General features: G+C 38.9%; 1 long non-coding RNA gene across 4 annotated transcripts in view; it reads right to left on the reverse strand.

The window, feature by feature from the left end:
* Positions 1-15,717, reverse strand: part of LOC309807869 — a 30,969-nt gene that overhangs the window by 9,200 nt on the left and 6,052 nt on the right. The window lies entirely within an intron of this gene.

A 15,717-nucleotide genomic window follows, 5' to 3' on the forward strand; every position in this document is an offset into this window, starting at 1 on the left:
ATTTACAGAACACTGTGCACACTCTGCTATAGTTTAGGTTAAAAGGTGTGTATTCACTTGTTTCATGCATACAATATCTCTGAAAGGACACCCAAGAACTTGATACCACCAGTTGCCTTTGAGAGGAAGGTAACTTGGTGGCTTGGAAATAGGAATGAGGGGAATTTTTTCATTGAATAAGACTTTTGAATTTTGAACTATGTAACTATATTACCTATTTAATCAATCAATAAGAAAAAAACTCTCACCATATCCATGTTGATGCACTTATTTAACAAGTATTAAAAATAATAGAAACAACACCACTAGGGTAAAAGGGTTATTGTATCATGCATTGCGATGGCTTTGTGCATATCTCAGCGCTCATGATGCTGCACTCTTTTTACTATATTCCACTGGGAGAAAAGTGTCTTCTACCTCTCTGTATGGTGGAGTCCTGGCAGTGGGAAGGTCCAGGACTCACTCCGTCCAGAAGGCCCCTCTCCTCTTTTACTAGACCTCTGCCAGGCACCTGGCACTGCCCTACACTGGGACAAGGGTCAACTTGTCACAGGGACAGGTTTCACAAGAGTGCAAACATAAAAAAAAAAAAGAGTGCAAACATGATGAGTCCAGTATAAGTCCAACCAGTTCATTCATTTATTCATCTAACAAATGCAGATGGGTCACCTGTTACTGTGAGTAGTATGTGGAATATATGGCTTGGGTCCCAAACCTTAAAGAGTTTCCAGTCTACCCTTAAATACATGAAAAGATGCACAACTTCACTCCAAATAAGACTGGCAAATGCTAAAACATTTGGACAGTACACTCTGTTGGCAAGGCTTGGGGGAAACATGCAGGAGTACAGAATGGCACAGCCTCTATGGAGGGGAATTGGTGGCACTGATAAGATGACAGCATTTACTTTTGACCCAGCAATCCCACTGCTAGGAATTTACCCTGAAAATTCACTTCCACAAACATAAAACAACATATGCATAAGTGTATTCCCTGTGGCATTATTTGTAAAAGCAGAATATTGGAAACACCCTAAATTTTTGTCCACGGATTAAATAAACCCGCCCAAGGGAATACTGTGTAACCATTGTTAAAAATGAGGAAGATTTCCATTAACTGATATGGAGTGATTACCAGGACAAATTGTTGAGTATGTAGTATGCTACCTTTGTGTAAGAAAGAAGGGGAAATGAGATATATATTTGAAAAAGGGAACACTGGGAAGAGTAAACTAGAAACAAGTAAAATGGTTACTATTGGGGGCAGATAAGAATGGAGCGGGTGAGACAGGATAGGAAGGATATTCCTCTAAGTATATTTTCTTATATAGTTTCAGCTCTTGAACCACATAAACATTTTACATATTCAAAAATATATCGAAAGATGGGCTTCCCTGGTGGCGCAGTGGTTGAGAGTCTGCCTGCCGATGCAGGGGACACGGGTTCGTGCCCCAGTCCGGGAAGATCCCACATGCCGCGGAGCGGCTGGGCCCGTGAGCCATGGCCGCTGAGCCTGCGCATCCGGAGCCTGTGCTCTGCAACGGGAGAGGCCACAGCAGTGAGAGGCCCGCATACCGCAAACAAAAACAAAGCAAAACAAAAAAATATATATCAAAAGAGATTTTCAAAAATCCTAAAATTGAATATAAATGGTAACAAATCAATCCAACTGTATGTCAAATTAATAATATAACCTCACAGAAAAAGAATATAAGGATTCAAGTAAATTTTTTTTTTTTTTTTTTTTTTTTTTGTGGTACGCGGGCCTCTCACTGTTGTGGCCTCTTCCATTGCGGAGCACAGGCTCCGGACGCGCAGGCTCAGCGGCCATGACGCACGGGCCCAGCCGCTCTGCGGCATGTGGGATCTTCCCGGACCGGGGCACGAACCCGTGTCACCTGCATCGGCAGGCGGACTCTCAACTACTGCGCCACCAGGGAAGCCCTCAAGTAAATTTTGAACACAGTTCATGGACTTCGTAAGAACAAAAGAACCACACACATAAAAAAAAACTTGAACTTTACTTAGTAGGTTTGTTGTTGATAATGGTATTGGTGTACTAATTCTAAAACTGTTTGGCTGTTTTTGTATTACAAATAGAAAATAATGAATAAACATATAAATGTTGGGAGCCAGAGATTGCACTGTGAAAAAAGGGAGGTAAAATATGGAATGGGGGGGGGGGAAATTCCCTGGCGGTCCAGTGGTTAGGGCCCCACGCTTCCACTGCAGGGGACATGGGTTCGATCCCTGGTCGGGGAAGTAAGATCCCACAAGCCGCGAGGAGGGGCCAAAAAAAAAAAAAAAGGAATGGGGGAAGGTGAGGAAGAGTCCTGAAGTGCTGGATTTGAATTGGAGGTATCAGTATGCTGATTTCTTTTTAAATTAACTTTTTGAAGTATCATTTATCTACAACAAAACTACAGATCTTATTTTATTTATTCTGGCCATGCCACCAATATAATAGTTATACACCAGTGTAACTACCAACACAATTAAGATCTAGAACATTTCCATCAGCCCAGAAAGTTCCCTCACTCTCCTTTGCATCCAATATCTCCCTCCTCTCCCATCCTAGGCAATTTGATTCCTATAATCAAAGATTTGTTTTGCCTGTTCTAGAACTCATACAAATGCCACCATTCAGCATATCTGACTTATCTCACTCAGTATAGTGCCTATGAGATCCATTCATGTTGTTGTGTATCAGCACTTCACTCATCTTTGTTGCTGAGTAATATTCCATTGTATGAACATACTAAAATGTAGTTATCCATTTATCAATTGATGAACATTTGGGTTATTTCTAGTTTTGGACTCTAATGAATCAAGCTGTTATGAATATTTAGGTACAAGTCTTTGTGTAGGCATTTAGTTTCATTTCTCTTGTGTAGATGCCAGGGAGTCGAAATGCTGGAAGGTGTAACATAATATACATTCAATTTTACAAGAAACTGCTAATCTGTTTTCCAAAGTGGTTCTACTTTTTCTTTTTTTTTGATTATTTAAAGATCTTTTTATTGAGGATTGACAACTATGCTATCATCAAAGTGGTTCTACCCTTTTACATTCCCATCAGCAACGCATGAAAGTTTTTGTTGCCCCATATCCTATCAGCACTTGTTATTGTTAGTCTTTTGAATTCTAACCATTTAATGAGTGTAAAGTGGTACGTCATTGTGGGTTTTTTTTCCACATCTTTATTGGAGTATAAATGCTTTACAATGTTGTGTTAGTTTCTGCTGTACAACAAAGTGAATCAGCTATACATATACATATATCCCTATATCCCCTCCCTCTTGAGTCTCCCTCCCACCCTCCCAATCCCATCCCTCTAGGTCATCACAAAGCACCGAGCTGATCTCCCTGGTGCTATGCAGCAGCTTCCCACTAGCCATCCATTGTGGTTTTAATTTGCATTTTCCTAATGTTGAGCATCTTTCAATAAATCAATGGATTTATTTGCCATTTGTATATTTCCTTTGGTGAAGTGTCTTTTCAAATATTTTATCCATTTTAACATCAGGTTATTTGGCTTCTTATTATTGAGTGGTAAAAGTTGTTTATATATTCTGGATACATGACTTTTGTTAAATATACGTATTGTGAATATTTTCTCCCAGTCTGTAGCTTGCTTTTTCCTTTTCTTAATAGTGTCTTTTGAAGAACCAAAGTTTTTAATTTGATGAAATTTGATTTATCAATTTTTTCTTTTATGGTTAGTGCTTTTTATATCCTAAGAAATATTTACTTACCCCAAAGTAATAAATATCTTCTATGCTTTTTTCTAGATGTTTTATTGTTTTAGTTTTTACTTTAGGTCTAAGATCTATTTTGAATTAATTTTCACCCTTTTGTCCCTGATAATTGGTAATTTGTATCTTCCTTCTTTTTTTCCTTAATCAGTCTTACTAGGGGTTTATCAATTTATTAATATTTTCAAAGAACCAACTTTTGGCTTTGCTAACTTTCTCTGTTCTTTGTATATTTTCTATACAAAAGCATTAGTGAAGAGCATTAATTTCTGCTCTTCACTATCTCTTCCTTCCTCTGGGTTTAACTTGGTCTTTTACTAATTTATCTTATTTTATTTTTGAGATAGTATTCACATAACATAAAATCCACTACTTAAAAGTGTACATACAATTCAATGGTTTTTAGTATATTCACAATGTTGTGCAATCACTGCCACCATCTAATTCCAGAACTTTTCCATTACTCTATTATCAGTCAGTCCCAGTTCTCCCCGCCAACCACTAGCCTACTTTCTGTCTCCATGGATTTGCCTATTCTGAATATTTCATGTAAATGGAATCACACAATATGTGGACTTTTGTGTCTGGCTTCTTTCACTTAGCATAAGGTTTTCAAGAATCATATATGTTGTAATTATTTCATTCCTTTTAATGGCTGAATAGTATTCCATTGTGTGGATATATCATATCTTGTTTATCCATTCATTAGTTGGTGGACATTTGAGTTGTTTCTACTTTTTGGCTATATAACTAATGTTGCTATGAACATCCATGTACACAACTTTTTTTTTTTTTTTTTTTTTTTTTTTTGCTGTACGCGGGCCTCTCACTGCTGTGGCCTCTCCCGTTGCGGAGCACAGGCTCCGGACACACAGGCTCCGCGGCCATGGCTCGCGGGCCCAGCCGCTCCGCGGCATGTGGGATCTTCCGGGATCGGGGCACGAACCCGTGTCCCCTGCATCGGCAGGCGGACTCTCAACCACTGCGCCACCAGGGAAGCCCCTACACAACTTTTTATATGAACATATGTGGGGTATATATTTAGGAGTAGGATTGATGGATCATATGGTAATTCTGTTTAACTTTTTGAGACACCACCAAACTTTTTCTGGTGCTTTTTTTTTTAATTTATCTATTTTGGCTGCGTTGGGTCTTCGTTGCTGCATGCGAACTTTCTCTAGTTGTGGCGGGCGGGGGCTACTCTTCATTGCAGTGTGCTGGCTTCTCATCGCAGTGGCTGCTCTTGTTGCGGAGCACAGGCTCTAGGCACACAGGCTTCAGTAGTTGGGGCACGCAAGCTCAGTAGTTGTGGCTCACAGGCTGTAGAGCGCAGGCTCAGTAGTTGTGGCGCATGGGCTTGGCTGCTCTGCAGCATGTGGGAACTTCCTTGACCAGGGCTTGAACCCATGTCCCCTGCCTTAGTAGGTGGATTCTTAACCACTGTACCACCAGGGAAGTCCCTTTTTCTGGCTTCTTAAGGTAGAAATGTAGAATATTGATTTTAAATCTTTGTCTTTTTTTCTGATACAGGCATTTAAAGTTATACATGTTCCTCTAAGTACTTTTTTAAAAAATATTTATTTATTTTTGGCTGTGTTGGGTCTTTGTTGCTGTGCGTGGGCTTTCTCTAGCTGCGGAGAGCAGGGACTACTCTTCGTTGCGGTGCACAGGCTTCTCATTGCGTTGTCTTCTCTTGTTGCGGAGCATGGGCTCTAGGCACGCGGGCTTCAGTAGTTGTGGCACAGGGGCTCTAGAGCGCAGGCTCAGTAGTTGCGGCGTACAGGCTTAGCTGCTCCGTGGCATGTGGGATCTTCCCGGACCAGGGCTCGAACCCGTGTCCCTTGCATTGGCAGGCGGATTCTTAACCTCTGTGCCACCAGGGAAGTCCCTCTCTAAGTACTTCTTTAGCTGCACTACACAAATTTTGATATGCTGTGCTTTCATTATTGTTCAGCTTAAAATATTTTCCAATTTCATTTGTTTTCTTCTTTGACTCATTAGTTATATAGAAATACATTCTTTAATTTCTAAACATCTGTGGATTTTCTAGATATATTTTTTATTCTAATTTAATTCCATTGTGATTAGAGAGCATATTCTATGAGATTTTAATCTTTTGAAATTTATTGAGATTTATCTTATGGCCCAGGATATAATCTAGCTTAGTGAATATTCCATGTGTACTCGAAAAAAAAAGTTCTGCATTTATTCTGCAATTATGGGGTGGAGTTTCTTTAACGTCAATTATATCAAGTTGGTTGACTGTATTGTTCTGATTCTCTAAATCCTATTGCTTTTTTGCCTAGATGTTCTACCAATTAGCAGTAGAGGAGTTTTCAAATCTCTGACTGTAAGTGTGCATTTGTCTGTTTTTTCCCTTTAGTTCTGTCAGCTTTTTATTTTTATTTTTTATACAGCAGGTTCTTATTAGTCAACCATTTTATACACATCAGTGTATACATGTCAATCCCAATCTCCAAATTCATCCCACCATCCCCCACCCCCTGCCGCTTTCCCCCCTTGGTGTCCATACATTTCTTCTCTACATCTGTGTCTCTATTTCTGCCCTGCAAATCGGTTCATCTGTACCATTTTCTAGGTTCCACATATATGCGTTAATATATGATATTTGTTTTTCTCTTTCTGACTTACTTCACTCTGTATGACAGTCTCTAGATCTACCCACGTCTCTACAAATGACCCAATTTTGTTCCTTTTTATGGCTGAGTAATACTCCATTGTATATATGTACCACATCTTCTTTATCCATTCATCTGTCAATGGGCATTTAGGTTGCTTCCATGACCTGGCTATTATAAACAGTGATGCAATGAACATTGGGGCGCATGTGTCTTTTTGAATTATGGTTTTCTTAGGGCATATGCCCAGTAGTGGGATTGCTGGGTCATATGGTAATTCTATTTTCAGTTTTTTAAGGAACCTCCATACTGTTCTCCATAGTGACTGTATCAATTTACATTCCCACCAACAGTGCAAGAGGGTTCCCTTTTCTCCAGACCCTCTCCAGCATTTGTTGTTTGTAGATTTTCTGATGATCCCCGTTCTAACCTGTGTGAGGTGATACCTCATTGTAGTTTTGATTTGCATTTCTCTAATAATTAGTGATGTTGGGCAGCTTTTCATGGGCTTCTTGGCCATCTGTATGTCTTCTTTGGAGAAATGTCTATTTAGGTCTTCTGCCCATTTTTTATTTTTAGTAAATTTATTTATTTTATTTATTTATTATTTTTGGCTGCGTTGGGTCTTCGTTGCTGCGTGAGGGCTTCCTGTAGTTGCGGTGAGCAGAGGCTACTCTTTGTTGCGGTGCACGGGCTTCTCATTGCGGTGGCTTCTCTTGTTGTGGAGCATGGGCTCTAGGCACACGGGCTTCAGTAGTTGTGGCACACAGGCTCGGGAGTTGTGGTGCACAGGCTTAGCTGCTCCGCGGCATGTGGGATCTTCCTGGACCAGGGCTTGAACCCGTGTCCCCTGCACTGGCAGGTGGATTCCTAACCACTGCGCCACTCGGGAAGCCCTTCTGCCCATTTTTTGATTGGGTTGTTTGTTTTTGTAATATTGTTTTTTAATATTGAGCTGCATGAGCTGTTTATATATTTTGGAGATTAATCCTTTGTCCGTTGATCTGTTTTCAAATATTTTCTCCCATTCTGACCATTGTCTTTTCGTCTTGTTTGTGGTTTCCTTTGCTTTGCAAAAACTTTGAAGTTTCATTAGGTCCCGTTTGTTTATTTTTGTTTTTATTTCCATTACTCTAGGAGGTGGATCTAAAAAGATCTTTCTGTGATTTATGTCAAAGAGTGTTCTTCCTATGTTTTCCTCTAAGCGTTTTATAGTGTCTGGTCTTACATTCAGGTCTCTAATCCATTTTGAGTTTATTTTTGTGTATGGTGTTAGGGCGTGTTCTAATTTCATTCTTTTACATGTAGCTGTCCAGTTTTCCCAGCACCACTTATTGAAGAGACTGTCTTTTCTCCATTGTATATCCTTGCCTCCTTTGTCATAGATTAGTTCATAGGTGTGTGGGTTTATGTCTGGGCTTTCTATCCTGTTCCATTGATCTATATTTCTGTTTTTGTGCCAGTACCATATTGTCTTGATTACTGTACTTTGTAGTATAGTCTGAAGTCAGGGAGTCTGATTCCTCCAGCTCCCTTTTTTCCCCTCAGGATTGCTTTGGCTGTTCAGGGTCTTTTGTGTTTCCATACAAATTTTAAGATTTTTTTGTTCTAGTTCTGTAAAAAATGCCACTGGTAATTTGATAGGGATTGCACTGAATCTGTAGATTGCTTTGGGTAGTATAGTCATTTTCACAATATCGATTCTTCCAATCCAAGAACATGGTATATCTCTCCATCTGTTTGTGTCATCTTTGATTTCTTTCATCAGTGTCTTATAGTTTTCTGAGTATAGGTCTTTTGCCTCCTTAGGTAAGTTTATTCCTAGGTATTTTATTCTTTTTGTTGCAAGGGTGAATGGGATTGTTTCCTTAATTTCTCTTTCCGATCTTTTGTTGTTAGTGTATAGGAATGCAAGAGATTTCTATGCATTAATTTTGTATCCTGCAACTTTACCAAATTCATTGATTAGCTCTAGTAGTTTTCTGGTGGCATCTTTAGGATTCTCTAGGTATAGTATCATGTCATCTGCAAACAGTGACAGTTTTACTTCTTCCTTTCCAATTTGTATTCCTTTTATTTCTTTCGCTTTTCTGATTGCCGTGGCTAGGACTTCCAAAACCAAGTTGAATAATAGTGGTGAGAGTGGACATCCTTGCCTTGTTCCTGATCTTAGAGGAAATGCTTTCAGTTTTTTAACATTGAGAATGATGTTTGCTGTGGGTTTGTCACATATGGCCTTTATTATGTTGAGGTAGGTTCCCTCTATGCCCACTTTCTGGAGAGATTTTTATCATAAATCAGTGTTGAATTTTGTCAAAAGCTTTCTCTGCATTTATGGAGATGATCATATGGTTTTTATTCTTCAATTTGTTAATATGGTGTATCACATTGATTAATTTGCATATACTGAAGAATCCTTGCATCCCTGGGATAAATCCCACTTGATCATGGTGTATCATCCTTTTAATGTGTTGTTGGATTCTGTTTGATAGTATTTTGTTGAGGATTTGTTCATCTATATTCATCAGTGATATTGGCCTGTAATTTTCTTTTTTTGTAGTATCTTTGTCTGGTTTTGGTATCAGGGTGATGGTGGCTTCATAGAATGAGTTTGGAGTGTTCCTTCCTCTGCAATTTTTTGGGAGAGTTTGAGAAGGTTGGGTGTTAGCTCTTCTCTAAATGTTTGATAGAATTCACCTGTGAAGCCATCTGGTCCTGGACTTTTGTTTATTGGAAGATTTTTAATCAAAGTTTCAATTTCATTACTTGTGATTGGTCTGTTAATATTTTCTATTTCTTCCTGGTTCAGTGTTGGAAGGTTATACCTTTCTAAGAATTTGTCCATTTCTTCCAGGTTGTCCATTTTATTGGCATAGAGTTGCTTGTAGTAGTCTCTTAGGATGCTTTGTATTTTTGCAGTGTCCGTTGTAACTTCTCCTTTTCCATTTCTAGTTTTATTGATTTGGGTCCTCTCCCTCTTCTTCTTGATGAGTCTGGCTAAAGATTTATCAATTTTGTTTATCTTCTCAAATAACCAGCCCTTAGTTTCATTGATCTTTGCTACTGTTTTCTTTGTTTCTATTTCATTTATTTCTGCTCTGATCTTTATGATTTCTTTCCTTCTACTAACTTTGGGTTTTTTTTGTTCTTCTTTCTCTAATTCCTTTAGGTGTAAGGTTAGATTGTTTATTTGAGATTTTTCTTGTTTCTTGAGGTAGGCTTGTATTGCTATAAACTTCCCTCTTAGAACTGCTTTTGCTGCATCCCATAGGTTTTGGATCGTCACGTTTTGTCATTTGTCTCTAGGTATTTTTTGATTTCCTCTTTGATTTCTTCAGTGATCTCTTGGTTATTTAGTAACGTATTGTTTAGCCTCCATGTGTTTGTGTTTTTTACGTTTTTTTCCCCTGTAATTGATTTCTAATCTCACAGTGTTGTGGTTGGAAAAGATGCTTGATATGATTTCAATTTTCTTAAATTTATCGAGGCCTGATTTGTGACCCAAGATGTGATCTATCCTGGAGAATGTTCTGTGTGCACTTGAGAAGAAAGTGTAATCTGCTGTTTTTAGATGGAATGTCTTATAAATAGCAATTAAATCTATCTGGTCTATTGTGTCATTTAAAGCTTGTGTTTCCTTATTAATTTTCTGCCTGGATGATCTGTCCATTGGTGTAAGTGAGGTGTTGAAGTCCCCCAGTATTATTGTGTTACTGTCGATTTCCTCTTTTATAGCTGTGAGCAGTTGCCTTATGTATTGAGGCGCTCCTATGTTGGCTGCATATATATTTATAATTGTTATATCTTCTTCTTGGATTGATCCCTTGTTCATTATGTAGTGTCCTTCCTTGTCTCTTGTAACGTTCTTTATTTTAAAGTCTATTTTATCTGATATGAATATTGCTACTCCAGCTTTCTTTTGATTTCCTTTTGCACGGAATATCTTTTTCCATCCTCTCACTTTCAGTCTGTATGTGTCCCTAGGTCTGAAGTGGGTCTCTTGTAGACAGCATATAGATGGGTCTTGTTTTTGTATCCATTCAGCGAGACTGTGTCTTTTGGCTGGAGTATTTAATCCACTCACGTTTAAGGAAATTATTGATATGTATGTTCCTATCACCTTTATCTTAATTGTTATGGGTTTGTCTTTGTAGGTCTTTTTCTTCTTCTCTTGTGTTTCCCACTTACAGAAGTTCCTTTAGCATTTGTTGTAGAGCTGGTTTGGTGGTGCTGAATTCTCTTAGCTTTTGATTGTCTGTAAAGCTTTTTTTTTTTTTTTTTTTTTTTTTTGCGATACATGGGCCTCTCACTGTTGTGGCCTCTCCCGTTGCGGAGCACAGGCTCCGGATGCACAGGCTCCGGATGCACAGGCTCAGTGGCCATGGCTCACGGGCCCAGCCGCTATGTGGCATGTGGGATCTTCCCGGACCGGGGCACGAACCCATGCATCCTGCATCGGCAGGTGGACTCTCAACCACTGCGCCACCAGGGAAGCCCTGATTGTCTGTAAAGCTTTTGATTTCTCCATCGAATCTGAATGAGATCCTTGCCGGGTAGAGTAATCTTGGTTGTAGTTTCTTCCCTTTCACCACTTTAATTATATCATGTCACTCCCTTCTGACTTGTAGAGTTTCTGCTGAGAAATCAGCTGTTAACCTTATGGGAGTTCCCTTGTATGTTATTTGTCATTTTTCCCTTGTTGCTTTCAATAATTTTTCTTTGTCTTTAATTTTTGTCAGTTTGATTACTATGTGTCTCGGCATGTTTCTCCTTGGGTTTATCCTGCCTGGGACTCTCTGCGCTTCCGGGACTTGGGTGGCTATTTCCTTTCCCACGTTAGGGAAGTTTTCGACTATAATCTCTTCAAATATTTTCTTGGGTCCTTTCTGTCTCTCTTCTCCTTCTGGGGCCCCTATAACGTGAATGTTGTTGCATTAAATGTTGTCCAGAGGTCTCTTAGGCTATCTTCATTCTGTTCATTCTTTTTTCTTTATTCTGTTCCACAGCAGTGAATTCCACCATTCTGTCTTCCAGGCCACTTATCCATTCTTCTGCCTCAGTTATTCTGCTATTGATTCCTTCTAGTGTATTTTTCATTTCAGTTCAGTTGTATTGTTCATCTGTGTTTGTTTGTTCTTTGATCTTCTAGGTGTTTGTTCTTTAATTCTTCTAGATCTTTGGTAAACATTTCTTGCATCTTCTCAATCTTTGCCTCCATTCTTTTTCCGAGGTCCTGGATCATCTTCATTATCATTATTCTGAATGCTTTTTCTGGAAGGTTGCCTATCTCCACTTCATTTAGTTGTTTTTCTGGGGTTTTACCTTGTTCCTTCATGTGGTACAAAGTCCTCTGCCTTTTCATTTCATCTGTCTTTCTGTGAATGTGGTTTTCCTTCCACAGGCTGCAGAATTGTAGTTCTTCTTGCTTCTGCTGTCTGCCCTCTGGTGGATGAGGCTATCTAAGAGGTTTGTCAATTCTGTCAGCTTTTATTTCATTTTTTGTAGCTCTGTTATTGGGTGCGTATACATTTAGGGTTATATCTTCCTTCCTCAATTGACCCTTTTTTGATTATGAAATGTCTATTTCTCTGCTAATTCTCCTTGTCGTGACATTTCTTTGTCCAATATTAATATAGCCATACCAGCTTTCTATGTGCATAGAATATCTTTTTTCATCCTTTTACATTGTGTCTGTATGTTAAAATTATACTTCTTTTAGATATATACAGGTTGAACAACACAGGTTTGAAATCCATTTATACACGGATTTTTTTTCAATAAATATGTACTACAGTACTAGACGATCATCGGTTGGTTGAATCTGTTGATGCAGAACTGCAGATAGGGAGGGCCAGCTGTAAAGTTATACTCACATTTTCCACTGCAGGGAGGGTTGGTGCCCTTTACCCCTGCATTGTCCAAGGGTCAACTATAGTTGGGTTTTGACTTTTTATTCTGACAAGCTCTGTTTTTTAATTGGAGCATTTCTATTTAATGGAATTATTAATACAGTTGGGTTTAAGTCTGTGTTAGTTTGCAAGGGCTGCCATAACAAAGTACCATGGACTGGGTGGCTTAAACAACAGAAATTTATTTACTCATAGTTCTAGAAGCAAGAAGTCTGAGATTATGGTGTTGGCAGGGTTGGTTCCTTCTGAGGGCTGTGAGGAAAGGATCTATTCCAGGCCTCAATCTTTGGCCTGCAGACAACCATCTTCTCCCTGTGCCTTCACATCATTTTCTCTCTGTACATGTCTGTGTCCCAATTTCCTCTTCTTATAAGGACACCAGTCATATTGGATTACGGTCTACCCTAATGACCTCATTTTAACATAATACTTCTGAAAAGACTCTATCTCCTTGGAAAAGTAGGATATAATAACCAAGGACAGGGTTTATTAAAATAAAGCTGTAATTAGTATTAAAAAACTGTTATAACAGCAGCGATTGGCACAACATTGTAAATCAACTGTACTTCAATATAAAGAAAATAAAATCAGAAAAAAGATTATATATCTATCTATACGTATATGTATCTGTATATCTGTATGAAATAAAGGAGCTTATCTTTAATGAAGTGAAAAAAAAAACAACAAAGACTCTATCTCCAAAAAAATAAAATAAAATAAATTTTTAAAGACAAAAAAAAAACAATACCTGTCTCCAAATAAGTCACATTCGGAGGTGCAGGATTTCAATATATGCTTTGGTGGGGGACACAATTCAACCCATAACAAAGTCTATCATCTTGCTATTTGTTTTCTATTTGCCCCATATGTTCTTTTTTTATTATATATTTTTAAGTTAATTAATTTATTTATTTTTGGCTGTGTTGGTTCTTTGCTGCTGCACACGGGTTGTCTCTAGTTGCCGCGAGTGGGGGCTACTCTTTGTTGCGGTGTGCAGGCTTCTCATTGCGGTGGCTTCTCTCGTTGCGGAGCACGGGCTCTAGGCACGCGGGCTTCCGTAGTTGTGGCACATGGGCTCAGTATTTGTGGCTCATGGGCTCTAGAGCATAGGCTCAGTAGTTGTGGAGCACAGGCTTAGTTGCTCTGCGGCATGTGGGATCTTCCCGGACCAGGGATCGAATCCACGTCCCCTGCATTGGCAGGCGGATTTTTTTTTTTTTTTTTTTTTTTTTTTTTTTGTGGTACGCAGGCCTCTCACTGTTGTGGCCTTCTCCCGTTGCAGAGCACAGGCTCCGGACGCGCAGGCTCAGTGGCCATGGCTCACGGGCCCAGCCACTCCGCGGCATGTGGGATCTTCCCGGACTGGGGCACGAGCCCGTGTCCCCTGCATCGGCAGGCGGACTCTCAACCACTGCGCCACCAGGGAAGCCCTGGCAGGCGGACTCTCAACCACTGTGCCACCAGGGAAGGTCTGCCCCATATGTTCTTTGTTCCTCAGTTCTTTTCCTGACTTCTTTTGAGGAATTGAATATTATATTTATATTAATATGATACATAATTAATATTATAAATGTAATAGTATTATTAATATAGATATAATTGTCACACATTATAATTCAATATTAAATATAATTAATATTATACTTTGTTTCATCTCTGCATTTTAGCTATACCTTTTTATTTTTAATGATTGCTCTAGAAATTATAAATATGTATCACTAATTTCTCACAGTGTAATTGAACTCCACATTTCACAAAAGAAGAAACTATAATATAATCTACTCTTCCATTTTTTGTACTATTATCATATATTTTTTTCCTACATATGTCACAAACTGCATCTTATAATTATATTACTTTTGCTGTAAATAGTCATTTGTCTTTTATGGAAATTAAGAGAAGAAAACAGCCATGCTTTTATAATTACCCAGAATTATCAATTCTGTGGCTCTTCATTCCTTTCTATAGATCCAAGTTTCCAAATTTCCTTTCAGCCTAAATAACTTCATTTAGCATTTCTCACAGTGCAAGTCTGCTGGCAATAAATTCTCTTATCTTTCATTTTTCTGAAGAAGTCTTTATTTCTCTTTCTTTTTTTTTTTTAATGTTGAGCCTTCTTTTAATTTATTTATTTTTATTTTTGGCTGTGTTGGGTCTTCGTTTCTGTGCAAAGGCTTTCTCTAGTTGTGGCAAGCGGGGGCCACCCTTCATCGTGGTGCGCGGGCCTCTCACTGTCATGGCCTCTCTTGTTGCGGAGCACAGGTTCCAGACGTGCAGGCTCAGTAGCTGTGGCTCACGGACCCAGCTGCTCCGCGGCACGTGGGATCTTCCCAGACCAGGGCTTGAACCTGTGTACCCTGCATTAGCAGGCAGATTCTCAACCACTGCACCACCAGGGAAGCCCTCTCTTTCATTTTGAAGGATATTTTCATTGGCTATAGAATTCTAGATGGAAACTCTCCCTTTGTCAGCAATTTAAAGGTGTGATTCCATTGTCTTCTATCCCCCTTTTCTTCCTATCATTGTATCCCTCTATGTAAGGTGTCTTAGTGGTTCAGCATCAACACTAATGAGATAAAGCAATATTAAATGATTGAAACAACGCAAGAGAGAGCATGTCCCTTATGTAGTATTCTTGCAAAAAGGTTTAACCTGAATCTAATTGTGAGGAAACATTCAAAGAAATTCCAATTGAGATATTTTACCAGAAAACTAGCTTGGATTCTTCAAAAATATCAATGTCATGAAAAACAAAAAGGCAAGAGGACTAGTCTAGATTTTAGGGATATGTGGAGAAATGTAATTATGGCCTAATTAGTCTAGATAATAATACTGCACTGTGAAATTTCTTGGTCGCCATGGAAAATAGTTTGCCAGGTCCTCATAAATTTAAACATAGACTTAGCATATGACCCAGCAATTCCACTTCTAGGTATATATCTGAAAGAATTGAAAGCAGGGACTCAGACAGATACTTGCACACCCGTGCTCCTAGCAGCATTGTTCACAACAGCCAAAAGGTGGAAACAACCCAGGTGTCCATCAACAGATGAGTAGCTAAACAAAATGTGATATATACATACACTAGAATATTATTCAACCTTTAAAAGGAATGAAATTCTGACAATGCTACAACATGGGTGAACCTGGAAGACATTATGCTAAGTGAAATAAGCCAGACACAAAAGGACAAATATTGCATGATTCCACTTACATGAACTACCTAGAACAGGCAACTTCATAGAGACAGAAAGTAGAACAGAGGTTACCAGGGGAGGATGGGATATTTACTGGGTACAGTTTCTTTTCAGGATGATGAAAAAGTTCTGGAAGTGGATAGTGGTGATGGTTGCATAACACTGTGAATGTACTTAATGCCACAGTTGTATACGTGGTTTTTTTTTAACATCTTTAT

This window comes from Mesoplodon mirus (genome assembly GCF_964341445.2).
Source record: "Mesoplodon mirus genome assembly, chromosome: 7".
Lineage (NCBI taxonomy): Eukaryota > Metazoa > Chordata > Mammalia > Artiodactyla > Ziphiidae > Mesoplodon > Mesoplodon mirus.